Here is a 19,078-nt window from a genome sequence, read left to right on the forward strand (position 1 = left end):
TGATAGTAGAGGTCTGAAGATTTTTAAAACTTGGGTAACTTAATTACCTTTATCCTCATAAGAATACAGAACGGCGGATGTCCTGGGGTGGAATCTGGGCTTGTGCTGGGCAGCAAGAGCTCTAATACTTAGCCTCAGGTCACCATGGCCTGCATCTACAAGACCCTCCACTTCAGTCCCGTGATGACCAATGGGTGCTGCACTCTCAAGTGTTAGCCTCAGGGGGCTGGCGCTGTGGCACAGCGGGTTAACTCCCTGGCCTGCAGTGCTAGCATCCCATATGGGTGCTGGTTCTAGTCCCGGCTGCTCCACTTCTGATCCAGCTCTCTGCTGTGGCCTGGGAAAGCAGTAGCAGATGGCCCAGGTGCTTGAGTCCCTGCATCCGCGTGGGAGACCCGGAAGAAGCTCCTGGCTCCTGGCTTCGGATCAGCGCCACTCTGGCCATTGCGGCCAATTGGGGAGTGAACCAGCGGATGGAAGACCTCTCTCTCTCTCTCTCTCTCTCTCTCTATCTCTATCTCTGCCTCTCCTCTCTGTGTAACTCTGACTTTCAAATAAATAAATAAATCTTTTTAAAAAATGTTAGCCTGTTGTTGCTGGGTCACCAGGTTTGGGCAAGGGCAGCAGCAGCCTCAGGAAGGCTCGGCCAAGTGTTCCTGCAGGTGAGGGGCGCACACTGCTCCCACTCATTGAGCAGATTAAATCAATTAAAGATTTATTTTTTTCATTTATTTGAAAGGCAGAGTTACAGAGAGACAGAGGCAGAGAGAGAGACAGAGAATCTTCTATCCCCTGCAACAAACAGAGCTGGGCTGATCCAAAGCTAGGATCCAGGAGTTTCTTCTGAGCTTCCCACTTGGGTGCAGGGGCCCAAGGACTTGGACCATTTTCTGTTGTTTTCCCAGACACATTAGCAGGGAGCTGGATGGGAAGTGGAGCATCCAGGACTCGAACCAGCGCCCATATGAGATGCAGTGCTGCTGGCACTGCAGGCAGCAGCTTTACCCTCTACACCACAGTGCTGAACCCTTGAGCTAATTTTTACCAAGCATCTTCTCTGTGTCAAACATTGCCTCAGGTGTGCGGACATGGGGGTTCACCAGATATTCTCCCTGCACTGGAGGAACTTCAAAAAATAAAGAAAACTAATTAAGCCAGTTAACATCGACTACTAGTGATGGGCCAGGTCTCTTATGTGCATTTTGTTTTGTAGGCTTGTATCTGATTCCAATATTTATTAGCTGAATGAATGGGGGAGAGCTGTAGTCTCAGCTTCTCCATCTTCTCTAAAATCAGGCCACATACAGTTTTTTGAGAATAGGAGACTCGGAGATGAGTCACACAGGCTCCCTACGCTGTGGACCATAATTTATAGTAAACAGTAATGACATAAAGCTAACCAAGAACACCGACTGAACACTTAGTGTGTGCTAAGCACTCCACAGGCCTGGTTTCATTTTTGCAGACACTGTTTGTAGCTTTCCTCTGTTACCTGCCACGCAGACAAGTTCCTTCACCTTTTTGGATCTTAGCGCTCTCTCTGCAAAATGGTAACAACAATGGAAACTGTGTCATTAGGAATGCAAGAGGAGGCATAATGTCTAGGAGAAGGAAGAGGAATAGTGGCCCTCCACGTCTGCACAACGTCCTTCTCTGTGGCCCTAAGTAGTGGTTTCCTACTTTGTCTAGCCATCAGTTGACAATTCACACTGGGCTGAGTTCATACCTGCTCCTCCTTGTACCCACTGAGCCTTGGCTAGGAGGTCACCCATGTGTGCCCACCTCTCTCTTCCCTTGTTCAAAACCTCTCCCAGGTGGCCCTTTGTCTGCTGCGAAAATAGATTCCTAGTTATTCTGCGCCACCAAACACGCTCAGACTTGTCAAGTCCCAGGGGAGGTAAGACTTAAATGCAGGCCCGGGGCCTACTCCAATGTATAATATGCTTGCATTTTTGGTATCATTTGCATATAACTTTTAATTTTCTTAGGCTTACTTATTTATTTACTTATTTTTATTTGAAAGGCAGAGTGACAAAGAAAGAGAGAATCTTCCATACAATGGTTTACTCTCCAAATGCCTGCAGCTCCAGGGGCTGGGCCACTCCAAAGCCAGGATCTGGGAACTCTATCTGGGTCTCCTATGTGGGTGGAAGAGACCCAAACACTTGAGCCATCATCTACTACCTTCCAGATGTGCATTAGCCTGAAGCTGGGAGAAGGAGAGGGGAGACACAAACCCAGGCACTCAGATATGGGATGCAGGCCTCCTAAGCAGTGGCTTAGCACATTGTATCACAATGCCCACCCAATATGTGATTTTTAATCTGTGTAACTAATTAATAGTTTTCCATTATTAAAAAATTAAATACTAAAGAAATACAAAAGTAGCCTTGAAAGGCTCCTTTTTATGCCTCCTCTTTGAAAAATAAAAAAAAATGTTCACTATTTTGAGAGGAAGATGGGTTTTTCCCAATCCTTTATTCTATGCGGTTATATATATAATATTTTATTTATATAATATGTATCATATATGAAACAATACATGGGTTTTTCACTTTGAAAACCTGTCTTCAACTATGGACATTGTGGGACAGCAGGTTAAATTACCACTTGAGATGCTCACATCCCCTATCAGAATGCTCGGTTCTAATCCTGGCTACTGTGTGCTTCCAATAAAACTTTCTGCTAATACTTGTGGGAGATAGCAGACGTTGGCCCAAGAACGTAGATTCCCGCTGCCCATATGGGAGATCTGAATGGAGTTCCTGATTTCTGACTGCAGCCTGCCCTAGCTCTAGCTGTTGCAGGCATTTGAGGAGTGAACCACAGGATGGAGATCTTCCTGGATGTCTTTCTGTCTCTGTCACTTGGCCTTTTAAATCAATAAATAAGTAAATAAAAAATCATTTTTAAAAATCTGTCTTCAAAAGTTTTCTCATCAGAAGCTATAACTGTACTTGTCTCCTTTCAAACTACTGAGTAGTATTCCATAGCAGAGATGAGGTGTCATTTAGTCATTCCCTTGTGGTAGACACTTACCTTTCTTCCAAGTTCTCGATATTGTAAATGCTTCTGCAGTGAATATCCATGTACATCTTTTTGGGTACATATTGCAAGTGTTTCTCTGCAGCTGGTCCTGGAAGCACAGCCGGTAGACAGAACTAAATGCATTCCATTTTAATTTTGCTGGAGGCTGACTTTTTTATTCTGTTTTATTGGTGCTTCTAGATGTTAGGACTCAAACCCAGAAATTTCCCAAAATTGTAGTCAGTTATTTATTAACTAGATCCAAACTAAAGCTAAAATCCATCCAGGATCAAGCCCAACCTTTCTTCTGATGACTGTCCTGTATTCCAAAAAGCAAGGAGCACTTGGTCACAGGTGCAATTCTTTGGACTTCTTAGCTTTCCTGGGACCTGCTGTAAAACTTGAGATCTGTAAAAATTTGTTTTTAATACATGAAAATAAAACTAAGGTACTGAAGTTCATACGGATTTCTTACATACCTATAAAATGTCACGTGGTACCACAAATATGTATCACTTTTATGTTCCAGTTAATTTTTTTAAAAGCTAACATTTACAAAGAAATAAAACCTATATAAATTGGAGCACTGTGTCAACTTCATTAACAATTAATTTAATATTCATGAATGTTGAACTCCAGATTCCCCCAGCTGGAGAGAGCAACACCAGGCCTCTTGGCTGCTCCTTGTCACACGCACAGAAGAGCTAAACCTAGAAAATTCCTTAAAGGCTTCTTTTCCCCTTTCTTAGTCTGGAGTCTTTCTAAAAGGGGGTTCTTTTGTGCTGCTAACTCAGGAAGTAACAAGTTTAGCTGACAGCAGTTTGGGGCTGTGTCTCCCTTTCCCAGGAGGGGGCAGTATTGAGGAGAGAACCGAATCTTTCCAAGGCCAAGGCGAGGGATAAATTCTTCAGTCTTCCTGGAGATTCTATGTGTGAAAGGGAGCAAGATCTGAAGGAGAACAGTCCCAAACCACTGGTGAATGGATGGGGCCTGGGCTGTGGGTCACAAATTCCCTGTTGTGGGGATGCTGTGGCAAACACTGCGCTGGATCTCTCACTGGCTTCAGTTTCTATTCTGAGCATCAAGCGCTTTTCCAGTGTCCTTGTTTTCCTCTAGTGCTTAATTCCTAGCAATGACAGTGCAGCCTACTCCTCTAGTGCTTAATTCCTAGCAATGACATTGCAGCCTACTCTTTTTTCATAATAAAAGTGTCATATTTCAGCAGCACTTTGGGTTAAATAGTCCTTGTGGGATAGTCTGGGAACCCAATCAACAGCAGTGTTAATATGGGAAAATGTATTCAAGGTTTCCAGCAATGGACTTGTGATGAATCTTTGGGCCCTCTTCACTGGGACCACGTAGGAGATGACTAGGCAATGCTGTCTTTCAAAAAAGTTGCTGATTCTCTAGAAAATATCCCAGTCCAGGGAGTTTTTCCTTCCGGGTTTCTCTGTAATAAGTGCTATGTGGGATGCTGTATGGATGGACCCTGCTACATTAGGTTGTTTTTAAGCCATTGATTGTGTACTTTACAAAGTGATTCGTGTAGTGTGGCAACTTGCAAGGATGGAAAGTGTGAAGTGTGTCTAAGAATACAAACATCCTGTTTGGCTAATTCGGCCCCAACGCACTGCCTCAGAGTTATTAGTGATCTTTCTGCAGCCTGGTACCCTGCCTAGGGCCTTTAAAAGTAAAATGGATTAAACTCTATTCAAATTCTACGCACTGCCTCAATACTCCCCACTCTTCTCCTTATGAAAATTGCCTAATGGTAAAAATCTTCTGGGGACAGTGCTGTGGCTCAAAGGGTTAAGCTGCTACTTGCAACAGCAGCATCTCATATGAGTGCCACTTCCAGCCCTGGCTGCTCTACTTCCTATCCATCTTCCTGCTAATGCACCTGGAAACAGTGGAAGATAACCCAAGTGCTTGGACCCCTGCATCCATGTGGGAGAGCCAGATGGAGTCCCAGGCTCCTGGCTTTGACCCAGCCCCAGCCCCAGCCCCAGTCATTGTGACCATTTGGGGAATAAGCTAGCAGACAGAAGGTCTCTCTCTCTCTCTCTCTCTCTCTCTCTCTCTTTCTCTCTCTCTCTCTCTCTCTCAGCTTGTCTTACCCTCTCTCTCTGTGTGTCACTCTGCCTTTCAAATAAATAAAATAAATCTTCAAAAGTATTTTTTAAAATCCTCTTCATAGATTTGTTCAGGATCTAGTGACCTCAGTTTCCCCCATTATTAGGCAGTGGAGGTTGAATTGTGGTCATCAGCCGAGAGTCCCCACTTACCCACATGCAGGAAAACTCCAAGGTAGAAGTCCAGGTTCACCAGCGGATTTCAGGGTTTGAGAAAGCTTCTCAGATGCCATATGTTTACTTATCTGAAATAAAACTGCACAGAAAAAAAATGAAAACATCAAATGTCTCTTGCTTTTGGCTGAAATTGTATAAATTCATCACGAGTTGAGACACTGGCCATACGGAGATGAGGAAGAGATGGTCTCTGTCCCCAGGGTTTTCACAGTCTAACAGGATACTTGGTAAGGACTCCACACATGCTTGTGGAATTAAATTCGGAGCCAAGAACCTCTCGAGGTGATTGCATTCGATGTCATCATTGGCTGTGAGAACCCTTAGTCCTCACTGGTCTTGGCCCTACGGATAGAGCCCTGTCCCTCCTCAGAAGGAGATGAACAGCTGCCCACATCTTTTGTTCTGAGGAGCCCAGCCAGCTTTTCCCACACGTCTGCTGCTATCTCCCCATAGTTTGACCTGAAGTTCTCACCTTAACAACCCTTTTTTGGGTTAAGCTACTGTTCCCATTCAAATAAAGATTCTCTTCTTCTTACAATAGGACGATGTCCAAATAAACCCATCATAAGTTGAAAATATTATAATTTGAAAATGCATTGGAAACATCTAACCTGCTGAACATCACAGTTGGGTGGTGCAACACACTGCAGGGTATTTATGGTTTTCCTCAATGATTGCAGGGCTGACTGTGGATCCTACCGCTGATTGCTTGTCAGGGAAAATGAAAAATTCAATACCTGGGGATAAACATTGTGGCACAAGTGCATGTTGGCACCCCATTCAGAGTGACTGGCCTCTCTTCCCATCTAGCTTCCTGCTAAGGTGTGTAAGAGGCAGTGCACAATGGGTCACACACTGAGTCCTTGTCATTCACATGGGAGAGCCATATGGAGTTCCTGACTCATTTGGTGTGTGAATCAGCAGATGGAAGCTAGCTAGCTCTCTCTCTCTGACACATTCTCTATTTGTTGTTTTGCCTTTCAAATAAATAAAAAAAAAACACTTTTTTTTACAGAATTGGAAATTTGAACTAGTTCTATAGAATGCCTATCATTTTCCTACCATTGTAGAATTGAAGAGTGGTTAGCTGAGCCACTGCGAGCTAGGAACCATCTGTACATAAGTTGGTAGGAAGGGAGGAAGAAAGCTGTGTGTTTCAAGTGCATGGATATATGGGTGTGTGGTGTTTAGTGGTTATCAAGGAGAAGAGTAGAGAGACTCAATTTCTCTAAGCCTCTTTTTTCATTATTGAGCCACAGACATTTACTATAGATTATCTCCTTGTTGCTTGGGAAGCTCTGCAATCATTGCTTTGAGGATATAGGAACCGAATGGCACTGGGTGAAGACTCTCAGGCATGATGCTGACACACTGTAGTACTACACTGTTGAAGCCAGCAGCCACCAGCCATATGTGGCTCTTGAGCCCTTGGAATTCAGCTAGTTCAAATTGAGATAAGACAGTGAATTGGGGGTGGGGGGTGGCTAATATAAAATATCTCAATAATTGTTGGCCTTGATTATATTGTGAAAATATTTTGCCTGTATTTGGTTAAATCAAATACATTATTAAATTTAATTCAACGTATTTATTTTTCTTTTTAAAAGGTGGTTGGTAGAACAATTTAAGTAACATACATGATATCCCATTTAAATTGGTCTGTGCTGCTCCAGTGGCTAAGAGAATAGACCCCACCCTAGAGGGCGCTGAAGCCCAGTGAATGGACAGAGGTGTGACAGGAAGGAGACTGCCAAGGCAGAAATGTCACCGGGAGAGAAGGGTGGTGGCCCCAGCGCAGGCGAAATAGCAAAGCCTCCCCCACGTGTCGGGTTGGCAGCCTGGCTACGCACACAGGGATTTCCAGCCTGGCAGTAGGCTGACTTCCTTCACGTGGATTCCTGTCCTAGAGGAATAGAGATTTGATTAGAAATTAGTTTCCAAGGTGACCCTTGCACCTCTGATTCCTGGTTCTACCTGTGGACTTTGCGTTCTAGATTACCAAGTTGTTCCATATAAGCTCAATATCGCATTTGAATTGAAATACAAATTTCAGATAATATATTTGATGTGTAGGAGTTTTTGGTACCATTTTCCTAAACTGACTCTGTGGATCAATGCATAGACATTGATATCAAAGCAGGAATAACTGGATTCCGCATAGCAGTTTACTGTTTTCAATGTCCTTTTCAGCAAATTATCACTTTTTATTGTCACAACATCTTGTGAGGCATGCGAAGCATGTATAGATTTTTATCCATATGTTATAGCAAAGAAACCAAAAAGAAAAAGTTGCCTTGACCAGCATTTGAAATCTGTTAAGCGACAGAATTGGGGGTGGATCATGGAAAATCTGACTGGTTACCTTGGCTCTAGTCTTTGGTGACTTCTGCTGTTCCTAGAGGGTTACTAAGGTGAGGTGGGTGAAAGAGGTCTACAGCTTCCTGAATTCAAGCCAGTCAGGCCCCTTAAATATCAGGAAAGAAGTTAATGGGGCTTGGCTGTCAAGATTAGAAAGCTGCTCTGTCAGAATCTAGGGAGGGGGACTAATTGGAGCACTGCTTTGCACTCAGCGGGAATGCTTTGAAGTCAGTGCTTCTGTTTAATTCCTCCAGCAACCTCCCTGGCGGCCTTTGGGAAAAACTAGCCTGTTCTTCCATAGTCAGAGAGGTTATTATGAGTTACAGACAGAGCCCAGTGGAGGATATGGGGGCCAACTTCAGGGTAGGGCAGGGGCATAAACCAGACCAAGGGAAAGCTGAAAGAATGGTTGTAAGAGTTCTCCTAGCAGTAGAGTGGTGGGATGAAGATGATGCTAATGACAATGACAGTGGTAGTAATAGGAGCCTAGATTCATCTGGTGGGGGTGGTATGATCTAGAAGCATTAGAGGGACTGGATCCAAGTTGCCTCAGTTTCCACCCTTGTTTGAATTAAGGCAGTGGGTCCTGAGATAACAGTGAAGAGCAAGCAGGAGATATAAGGTACAGGAGTTAGGAGATCAGAAGGGGAGGGGAAATGTCAACAATTCAGGTCAATGCCACACGTTATCTTGTTGGTCTTGTCCACACTTTTGTGATAGGTTTGGAGATAACCCTGATCACTGACATGTTGAAAAAATAGGTTCAGCTGCTTGCCTAGATTCTAGAAAATCACTGCACAAACTTGGAACTAGAGTCACTCATCACAGTGATTGCATTCAAGGAGACTCAAGAGATGGTCTTGCCCAATGTCTTCATTTTATATATAAGGAGATCCAGAGATGGAGAAATACTTGCCATGTATCACATGGCTAGGAATGACGTGGGCTAAGCAGGAGAGGAAGTGAAGTGTCCACATCATGTTCAAAAATAAGGGCTATGGAATCACATCTGGCTTTATACCTGGGCTTGGACAATTAACATTTTGTGTATAACTTTGGGTCACTTATTTAACTTTTCTGATTCCAGTGACTTCATCTGGACAATAGAGGTTTTTTTAAATGACCCTCAAAAGGTTATTGTGAGCATTAAATGGGAAAATAACTGAAACATCTACAAACCATTTGCTTGGAAATATTCAGCAGATGGTAAACACTGTTATTATTACAGCTAAATTTTTCTTCGTATGATTTCAACATTATTTATACAATGTGACTTATCCTAAGCCTGCTCATATCTCTGCATTCCTGGACAGTACCCTATATACTAGCTCTGCTGTGAACTAATGCATGAACAATATGAAGGAATACCATTTTGGGGCAAGAGTGTGCCAGCATCCTGTATCATAGCGCCTGCGTTCAAGTCCCAGCTCTGCTTGCAGTTCCAGATTCCTGCTAATGGACACTCCAGGAGGCAGCATGGACTGAGTGATGGCCCAGCTAACTAGGTCCTTGCCACCTGTGTGGGAGGCCCAGCTAGAGCTCCCTGCTCCTGGCTTCAGTTCAGCCCAGCCTCAGTTGTTGCTGGCATTTGGGGAGTGAACCAGCAGGTGGATGAACTCCTTCTATCCTTGGCTTGCCTTCTCTATCTCCCTGCCTTTAAATTAAAAACTAATAGTTTTCAAAAGGAATATTGTTTCACAATTCCCCTACCTATAGAATGGTACAAAATGAACTGGGCTTCAGAAAGACTCCTAAGCAGAGTGGGTGAAGCAGGAGAGGAGCTTGCTTCTCCTTCGTGTGATAGTGTGGAGGTAGACGAGGCAGGGCTGGTAGGACATTCTGCCAACCTTAACAGTTGCTTCTCATCTCTGCTGCTCGCATTTTCTCAAACTGGACCAGAAGAAGCATGGCTGACCCTTTTAAAATTAAGACCAGCGGGAGTACCCATAACTTCTCAGATTTAATTGTTAAAACTTAGTCACATGGGCCGGCGCCGAGGCTCGCTAGGCTAATCCTCCGCCTGCGGCGCCGGTATCCCGGGTTCTAGTCCCGGTCGGGGCACTAGATTCTGTCCCAGTTGCCCCTCTTCCAGGCCAGCTCTCCGCTGTGGCCCGGGAGTGCAGTGGAGGATGGCCCAAGTGCTTGGGCGCCTGCACCCGCATGGCAAACCAGGAGGAAGCACCTGGCTCCTGGCTTCGGATCTGCGCAGCGCGTGGGCCATAGCAGCCATTTGGAGAGTGAACCAACGGAAGGAAGACCTTTCTCTCTGTCTCTCTCTCTCATTGTCTAACTCTGCCTGTCAAAAACAAACAAACAAAAAAACTTAGTTACACGGGCATACCTAGCTGTAAGGGCAGTTAGGAAATGTAGGTGATCACTAGGAAGTCATGTGACCAGATTAATACATGAAAATAATATTAGATGAGACTATCACAAGCTCCTTACTGTTGTAACAGTGAAAGTTGCTGTTAACAGAGGTGCTGATATTTCTGGATAGCTATCCACTCTACTTGTCACAAAGAAAAAAGTAATAACCTAGAAAAGTATCTTTTAGCAAAACAGTGTGGTTCTAGTTTTGTAATTCTGAAGTGATTTAGAGGGCTGACTTCATAGCACAGTAGGTTAAGCCACTGTTTGCAATGCAACATCCCATATCAGAGCACTGGTTCAAGTCCCAGCTGCTCTACTTTCGATGCAGCTTTGCGCTAATGGGCCCAGGAAGGCAACAATTGATGGCCCAAGTACTTGGGCCCTTGTCACCCACATGGGAGGCTTGTTTGGAGTTCCAGGCTCCTGGTTTTGGCCCAGTCAGCCCTGGCTGTTATGGTCATTTGGGAAGTGAACCAGAAGATGGACAATCTCTCTGTCTTTTCCTTTCTCTCTTTCACTCTGCCTTTCAAATAAATAAATAAAATAAAACTTCAAAAGCAAACTTGGAGGTTGCTGGGAGTTATACAAAGAATAATAAAGAATTATTGTGAGGCCAACACTGTGGCATAGTGGGTAAAGCCGCCACCTAAAGTGCTGGCATCCCATTTGAACACCGGTTCGAGTCCTGGCTGGTCCACTTCTGATCCAGCTTTCTGCTATGGCCTGGGAAAGCAGTAGAAGATGGCCCAAGTCCTTGGGCACCTGAGCCCATGTGGGAGACCCAGAGGAGGCTTCTGGTTCCTGGCTTCAAATCGGCACAGTTCCTGCCATTATGACCAATTGTGAAGTAAACCAGCAGATAGAAGACCTCTCTCTGTCACTCTCCGCCTCTCCTTCTCTCTCTGTGTATCTCTGACTTTCAAACATATAAATGAATCTTTAAAAAAAAAAAGAATTATTGTGAGTATTGTGAGGGGCCGGCATTGTGGCATATCAGTTAAAGCCTTCTCCTGCAATGCCGGCATCCCATATAGGTGCCAATTTCAGTCCCCACTGCCCTACTTCTGATCCAGCTCCCCGTTAATGATGTAGTAAAAGTAGTTAAACATGACACAAGTATCTGAGTCCCTGCCCCCTACTTGGGAGATCCAGATGAAGCTCCTCCTAGCTCCTGTCTTTGGCTTGGCAAAGCCTTGGCTAGGGGAGCAAATCAGCAGATAGATCTCTCTCTCTCTTTTTCTCTCTCTCTCTCTAACTCTGCCTTTCAAATAAATACAGACAAAAAATTACTGTGTGAAGGAGTTGGAAAATGAGTAGGAGAACCATGAAACAACTAAAGAAAGTGGTTTGCCAGTGGAGAGGGAGAGTGCCAACAAGGAAGCACTGGGCTGAATTGTGGAGCATGGACGCTTTGTGAGCTTTTGGGGTTACATTCCTTCCCCTAAGGGAGAGGCCCACCCAGTACATGGCTAACCCCAGGGCACCCCATACCTGTTCAGTTTGGAAAAGGTTTCAGGGGTTCTCAGTTGGAATCCTTGAGCTTTTTGTGGAAAAACTGAACTGCATTTTCCAGGAGCTCTGTCGGGCACACAGTGCATTTTTAGAACTGTGTTACTCTCGTGCTAACCTTTCGGGATTCCTAACTGAGATCAGACCAATTTGTGAAATGTCAGGTAGTACAGGCCCTGGAGGAAAATGATTGTGATAGGAAAATCCAGACAAGGATTCCAGTGGCTGTGTCCAGACAGTTGGACCTCGGCGGGCCTGCAGGCTGCTCTGGGCCACTTTATGATCAGAACAAGGCCTGATGGAGACTCCCTCAGGAAGGTCTCTCAGAGCCGGCCTTTCCCCCAATCCTGCTGTTGCTGCTTCTCTGGGCTTGGCCCTCTGCTTTCTCTGAAAAGCTTGTTATCATCTCACTGTCCCTGTAAGCGATTGGCTTTTGCTCTTCAAAACCATCCTGCATGTTGTTGCCATGATAGTTCTCCAAAAGTCTTCTCACCATGAGCAGCGACAATGAAATGAAGAAGTCACTTTGAAATGCCTCAAAAGTTGGGGGAAGAGGGCTGCATTGTGGTGCACTGGATTAAGCCACCGCCTGTAGTGCTGGCATCCTAGATGAGGGCTGGTTCGAGTCCTGGCTGCTCCACTTCTGATCCAACTCCCTGCTAATGCACCTAGGAAAAGCAGCAGAGGGTGACCCAAGTGCTTGGGCCCCTGCCACCCATGTGGGAGACCTGGATGGAGTTCCTGGCTCCTGGCTCCAGCCTGGCCCAGCCCTGGCCACTACAGCCATTTGAGGAATGAACCAGTGGATGGAAGACCTCTTTCTTTCTCTTTCTCTCTGCCTTTCAAATAAATAAACCTTAAAAAAAAAAAAAAAGTTTGGGGAGGGCGGTTGAGAGCTGTGGTGGCTCCGGTTTCTTCGTCATTAAGTCTATATCCTGCAGGCAATGTTTAAGGCCTCTATAAATAATCTTTCTAGCTATTGAATATGCTCTCCCTCAGTTCTTCAGCGTGGGCTCTGAAGGAAAACCCAGCCAGCTTGCCCACAGCACCAGCGTCTGCTCCTGTCGAACCTTATCCTCACAGCCTACTTAAGACTTACTCAGCCTTCCAGATGCAGTTATAATTTTACCCTCTTGGACTATTTTAACTCTTAAGCATAGCTGTCACTTCTAGGACATTTTATTCTTGCCTGTGCCACATCTCTTGGAAATTTGATGACGTCCTTTCGGTCATTGCCAATTGTTTTGAAAACCTCGAGTGAATCTTGTCTCCTAAATGCATCCCAAGTTCCTTCAGGACAAGGGTGAAATCTTGTGAATTCCTCGCTTTCTTCACACCATCTGGCATAGTTTTAAACACATCACAGGTAGTCGACTGATAATTATGTCTTGGAAACTTCACGCCTTAGTGAAGTGTATGAAGTCATATACGTCAGACCTCTATGTCATCCTTTCTACAAATCCTTGTAGGAGGACTTCATAGGGATGGTTGTCATAAATACAAAGGAACTGAAAGCTAAAGGGGTTCTGAAATGTCACTAATAAGCTATGTGGCCTTGGAAAAGATCAACATTGCCCTGACCTGCTGGCCAACCACTCTCCCTGTGACTCCTGCTAGTTATTCGGCGACTACTCTGGTGAGATTGTCTTATGACCTTCTCTGTCTCTGAACTTCTTTGTCTATACCAGGTTCCTTCCTCCAACCTTGGTGGACACTTTGGTCACTTTTCTCATTTGCATCAGCATTGGAAGCTCTCCTTTTGCCAAAGAAGCAGGCCCAAATGCTATCCGTGGGATACAGAACCCATTTCCAAGGCCTGAAATTCAAAATAGGCAACTCCTCTGCATATTCATGTCACTATAAAGCATGAACTTGCTACCTTGTGCATATGGCTATAAAATTACTGTTTGGGGGCCGGTGCTGTGGTGCAGCTGGTTAAGCCCCTGCTTGCAAAGCTGGCATCCCGTATCAGTGGCTGAGACTCCTTATTGGCACTGATGCGAGTCCCAGCTGTTCCACTTCTGATGCAGCTTCTTGCTAAAATGTCTGGGAAGGTAGCAGATAATAACTCAAGTACCTGGGTTCCTTCCACTCATGGGGGAGACAGGGATGGAGTTCCTGGCTCCTGGCTGTTGTGGCCATTTGAGAAGTGAACAAGCAAGTGAAATCTTTCTCTCTATCTCTCTTTCTCTATGACTTGCTTTGCCTTTAATATAATAAATGAATATATGAAGCTTTCAAATACAATTTCTGTTTGCTTAATCATATATTTTGTCCCTCATCTGCATGTGCAAGATATGATTCTATTAATAGCTGATCTTAGATTGTAGGCTCTGAGTGGGTACAAGGTTGTTACTTTAATGTTCCTAGAGCAGGTTCTAGTTGTTCTAATGCACCTTAAAATGATTGCTGAATAGTGCCTTTAAGCAAGATCATGTTCATAAAAACTCATAAAAACTAATGATGGAACCCACTAAAAGGAAAAACTGAGTAGCTCTGATCTTAGCGAAGACCTACCTGTAATTAACAGTGAGAGTTCTCTGAATTCACTTTTAAAATGTTTATTTATTTTCATTGTATTTGAAAGACAAAGAGACAGAGAGATCTGTCATCTTTTCCTTCCCTCCCAAAATGGCTGGAACAGCTAGGCTGAAACCAGTAGTCAGGAATTCAATCTGGGTCTCTCATTGGGATGGCAGGGACCCAAGTACTAGAGGCATCATCTGCTGCCTACCAGGGTGCACAACAGCAGAAACAGAGGAGCCAGGATGCACACCAGACATGTAATATGAGATGCAGGCATTCCCAGCTGTGACAAACACCCACCCTTGAAGTAGCTTGTGAGAGTGAAATGTGGATGACAGTAGCACCTGTCTCAGAGTATTATTGTGGGATTAAATAATACACATAGAATGCCTAGTAACATTCATGGTTGTAGTTGTTTTCATTATTCCTTAAGATAGAAAGCAGCTGAGCAATACAGCAGATGAACCAATGACTTCTCAATGTATTTGTTGGACTGGACAGGACCTGTGATCCCTGTTTTAAGGTCCCTGATGTCAACCTTTCAGTAAATTCAGTTTGGTGGCTGCTATCCAGAGCCATCCCATCTTACCTCTTATTTCTTCCTAACCCCAACCAAAAACACCCACAGAAGTGATAAAAACAAATGGCTGTTTTGCAGGAGGGGAGGGAAAAAAGAGGGTTGCTGCCTGAAGCTCTATAGTTCCATTTTAGTTTATAGTAGTTCAGTTGTCCAAAGAGCTCGAGGATTTTCATCTTGGCACAAGGCTTCCAAGCCTGGCGTCCTCCCTTAAGCTGCCTACGAGTATTGATTGGTAAAGAGCAATCAATTTGTGTTTGGTTTGTGGGAGTGAACACTGTCTCCAAGGTCACTGCCATTTTATTGTCTGAATGTTTCAAACAGACATAAATATCTAGGCATAGCTCACAAAGGACAAAACGTGGAATCAAAGAGAAACCCAGACTCAGCAGCCTCCTGGGTGTTTCCCTTTTGACTTCTCTTCCTGGGCCTCACAACTCTGCATTTTAATAACCTACCCCTGGAGTCAAAGGCAATGGTAGGCCAGGTGTATAAAGAGCCTGCCGACAGCTGAGTTGGCTTAACGTGTGGACTTTGAGAAATCCTTAGAAAAGAGACACAAAGCCACAGGGGGGAGGAAGTGGGTCTTTAGCTGTAACTCCTACAATCTGTTCTGCTCTTGCTAGACTGGAATGGCAGCTCTTTTGAGCTCCTGCAGAGCCCCTGGGTTTCCCATTTGGTTCTGCAGGTCAGTGAAGGGAACGGTTTGGCTTGCTAGCCTGTGCCTCTCTGCTTTTTCACTACCCCCTCCTGGGGCTGCTAGTAATCTCAGTATAGCCACAAGAACACAGCCTGAGAAAAATCTGACAAGGAGTACAGTATGGAATTTAGAAACTGGATGGACAATATTGTCCAACCCAATCAGGTATAACCATTTTCTTGCCTAAAGCCAGATTATTTTATATACAAAGAAATGAAAATGTTTTCTTTGTCAACATCAAAATAATAATAATAATAATAATAATAGCTGCTGTGCATGTTTAATGCAGAAGAGGGAGAGAGGTGTGTCTCAGAATAAGCCTGGGATCTTCCCACACATTTGGTGTGACGCTGTGTGTCCCTGTGGCAAGAATCAAAGAGCAGAGGTTACAGTCCAAGGCTCTTTTCTCTCCTCTGAGGCGGGACAGCATGGTGGAAAGGTCTGTATGACTGAGTTGGAAATGACCTCCCAGCGTGTGATCCTGGTAACCCCATGCCCTCCTTGCCACACTGAGTAGCCTCTGATACAGGGGAAAAAATGCTGCAAAAAAGGCTGAGGGAAAGATGACTGAAAGACGCTTGGCAAAATCTGAGAACATTCATTGTTGATGAAGGCATGGGGTTGTTTATTTTACCTGAAAGAAAATGGATCTGAGAGAACAAGGTAAGCCAACCTCCAGCTCTTGTTCAAATCCAGTAATGTGTGGTGTGAATATTAGAAAGATAGCCCATTGGAGCAGCAATTCCTGCACTGTAATAATACAATGAACATTTTCAGAGCTTTTATCATGACCCAGGAACTGTACTAAATAACTTACATGTGGTAGTTCATTGAATCCTCACAACTGAATGGCACACCTATTTGTATTATCCCCATTTGACAGACTTGGCAAATGAAGCTCAGGGTAAGTTGACTTCCCCAAAAGTTACACGGCTATTATGTGGCAAAGACAGAACTGACTTATTCCATAGGGTTAAAATCTGAAGGCGTAATTCTTTATTTCTTCCAATATTTATAGAAACTTTAAGGCTTTTTAATAGTCATTGCAGGGAGAGTGGTAGTAGTGTTTAAATAATTGAATTCTTTTTAAAAGAGAGGTATTTCCTGCCCTGGCTCCAAACACACACTGACACAACCTTCCTAAAGGTGGACACAGTTCTTTCCCCCCCTTAACTGCACTTCCCGATCAACACCTGCTTTGCCTCTACTCTTCCCTCAGGTGGGGAGAAAGGTGGAGGCAGTAGCCCAGATCCTTCCTTCCTGGCACCTCTTACCCAGTTTCTGCTAAGGGGATGCCCAGAATTTAGCCTCAAGACTGGGTCCATGACTGGGATTCAAAGGAAGATCTTGCATGGGCAACACAAACCATCTTAGGAAGGAGGCTGGGGGAGGGGGAGGAAGTCTCTTCACCACACCATTCCCCCTGCTCCAACACACACAAGCCAGAGGGTAAACAAGTGGCATTAGGAGCTGGGATTTCCTGGAAGATGGTGCTAAATCTAGAGGATTGAGATAAATTAATAGAAAGTTGGGACGGCAAAATGTTCCATTCTTCTTGGAGTAGAGAGAGAAAGCAGGAAAAATGAAGTAGCTAACATGCAGTTGTATTTAGAAGGCACCATGGTAAATCTTCCCTGTTATTCAACGCAGCTCACCCATACAGAGTGCCAAGCGAGAGGAAGTCTGAGGTTTGTTTTCATTCATTTATTTTCAGCTTTGCTGTAGACACTGTTGTGTGTGGTAATTCCTAGGCAGATGTTACAATGTGGAATTTCGCCGGGTGGTTTAGTTGGCATTTTTTGACAGGACATGGATTAAAAGTCTTTCTCCTTTGAGACAAGTTCAGTGACTGAGGCTGAACGGAGCCCTGTTTTGAAATACACTCCTGAAAAGTCGAAGGCAATCAGAGCAGCCTTATTTTCCATGTTGTCATGTGTCTGCTGTGAACCATCAGAGGTTTAGGCCGTAGGAAGCCCAGAGACAACGCAGGAGGGAAGACACCCCCCTGGCCCAGGAGAGCTCAGCAAGTGCCAGTCTGCAGGGGCTCCGTGGAGTACAGGGTTGTGTGTTTGGACACAACTGTGGGTGTTCTGTTTCCTTCCCCGTGAACCTCCTCTTTTCCTCCTGCTTCCATTTTTGGAGTTACCAGGAAACTTGGTGCTTTCTGACTTTTAAAAAGGTGAAATTGGAAGGGCGAATAAAATGACAGGGTGGGGGAAGAGATCAACTCTGTATGGGTTGATCAGCAGAGTGGGCTCAATGTCAACCCATTATGAATTTCAGTAAGCAATACTCCTAGATTGTCAATTTTATCAGCGAAATGTAATTTTTTGTGTGTGATAGAATAAGTATTGCACATCTCAGCCAACCTATGCTTTTCCTTCTTCCACCCGGTTCCCAAAGGACTTTGAAGAAGAGAAGTCAATAAATCAATTGGTACCTTGTCCAATACCCATTTCAATGACATCACAGCACCATTTGCTAAAGATTGGACATTAGTTACCGAAAGAGACTGAGACATTTCCATTTGATAATGTATCTTTGCTGTTGTGAACAAGAATACAAAAAGAAACAGTGAAGTGGCCTTGTGAATAATAATTTTAGTGTCGACCTTATTAAAATACAAAAAGAGGTTAATTATAGAGAGGATGATAAAATATTTATATGCCAGGGTTTACTATAAACCAGTGCGTAGAATTTTCTGGGTTTATCCTATAATGTTTCATTCAAAAAATGTTGTTAGATCAACTTTTTAGAAACTAGATTTTATTTATTTCAAATCTGATTTTATAAATTTTTATACTAATCTCTTTTGGTCCTTAAAAATGACATCAAAAAGAAAAGAAAAAGAAGAAAAAATGACATCAGAACTCAATACTTAAACATTTGTTAGGTCTGATTTTTGGAGAGAAATTACACAACTTGGAAAACTATCTATGATATAACAATCCCACCCTTTTTGTTCTGTTTTGTTCATTCATGCATTCATATATTTTCATCTACCCAATATTCTTAAATTGAGATAAAATAAGAGGACTTCAATTTTACATTACAAACTTCGTTTGTAAAAAGCAGGCTCCCTTTCAACCAGATATAATACCCTTTGACTCATAAAGACCTCGCCGGTTTATTGTTACAATAGTATCAAAGGACTATTCCTTCCTAAGAACCCAGGGAAGAAGAACAAGGGAAATGAGCGGCCTGTAGACAGGAGCGCTCGCCCGGGGCTCGGCTGCTTTCTCAGCTGTGCCCTGGTTCCTTGGCTGCCCTGAGCTCAATCCCTCACCAGGAACCGACAACTGTTAAACTAGACGGTCCTTATGTTTCTTTCCAAGTCTGAAATTCTTGGGTTGGATAAGCTCTTCGAAGAGGCTTTGATGGAGTGGCTTTAGGAGAGCCCCTAAAGAGTTCAGGGTTCCTGAGGACTGGATAGATGGCTGTGAAGGAGACTTTGTGGTCCTCGCCAGTGCGAGCGCGGACCAAGAAGTCTCTGACTCCTCCGCTCAGGTGCAAAGCCACTGGGCGCAGTGTCGCGACCTGTGGGTTCCAGGTCCAGCTAACTACTTTGCCCTCGTCCCTGGATTATTGGTGCTCTTTAACAGGGACCATACTTTAAAAATGAAAGTTTCTAAACCTCGCCTTAAGCCTATGAAATCAGAGAGAATTTGTTGCTGACATGACTGCAGCAACTCATCTGAGCAG

General features: G+C 44.1%; 1 long non-coding RNA gene across 1 annotated transcript in view; it reads right to left on the minus strand.

Moving 5' to 3' along the window:
- Positions 1–3,037: 3,037 nt before the first annotated feature.
- LOC103348809 (uncharacterized) overlaps positions 3,038–19,078 on the minus strand; it is a 29,877-nt gene continuing 13,836 nt past the window's right edge. The window contains exons 2-3 of the long non-coding RNA XR_016231472.1: positions 5,313–5,415; positions 3,038–3,136 (exon numbers count right to left, since the gene is read on the minus strand). This is a non-coding gene — a long non-coding RNA (uncharacterized LOC103348809). The remainder of the gene's footprint in view (positions 3,137–5,312; positions 5,416–19,078) is intronic.

This window comes from Oryctolagus cuniculus, chromosome 3 (genome assembly GCF_051225735.1).
Source record: "Oryctolagus cuniculus isolate XC-2025 breed Fujian yellow rabbit chromosome 3, ASM5122573v1, whole genome shotgun sequence".
NCBI classification, from domain to species: Eukaryota; Metazoa; Chordata; class Mammalia; order Lagomorpha; family Leporidae; genus Oryctolagus; species Oryctolagus cuniculus.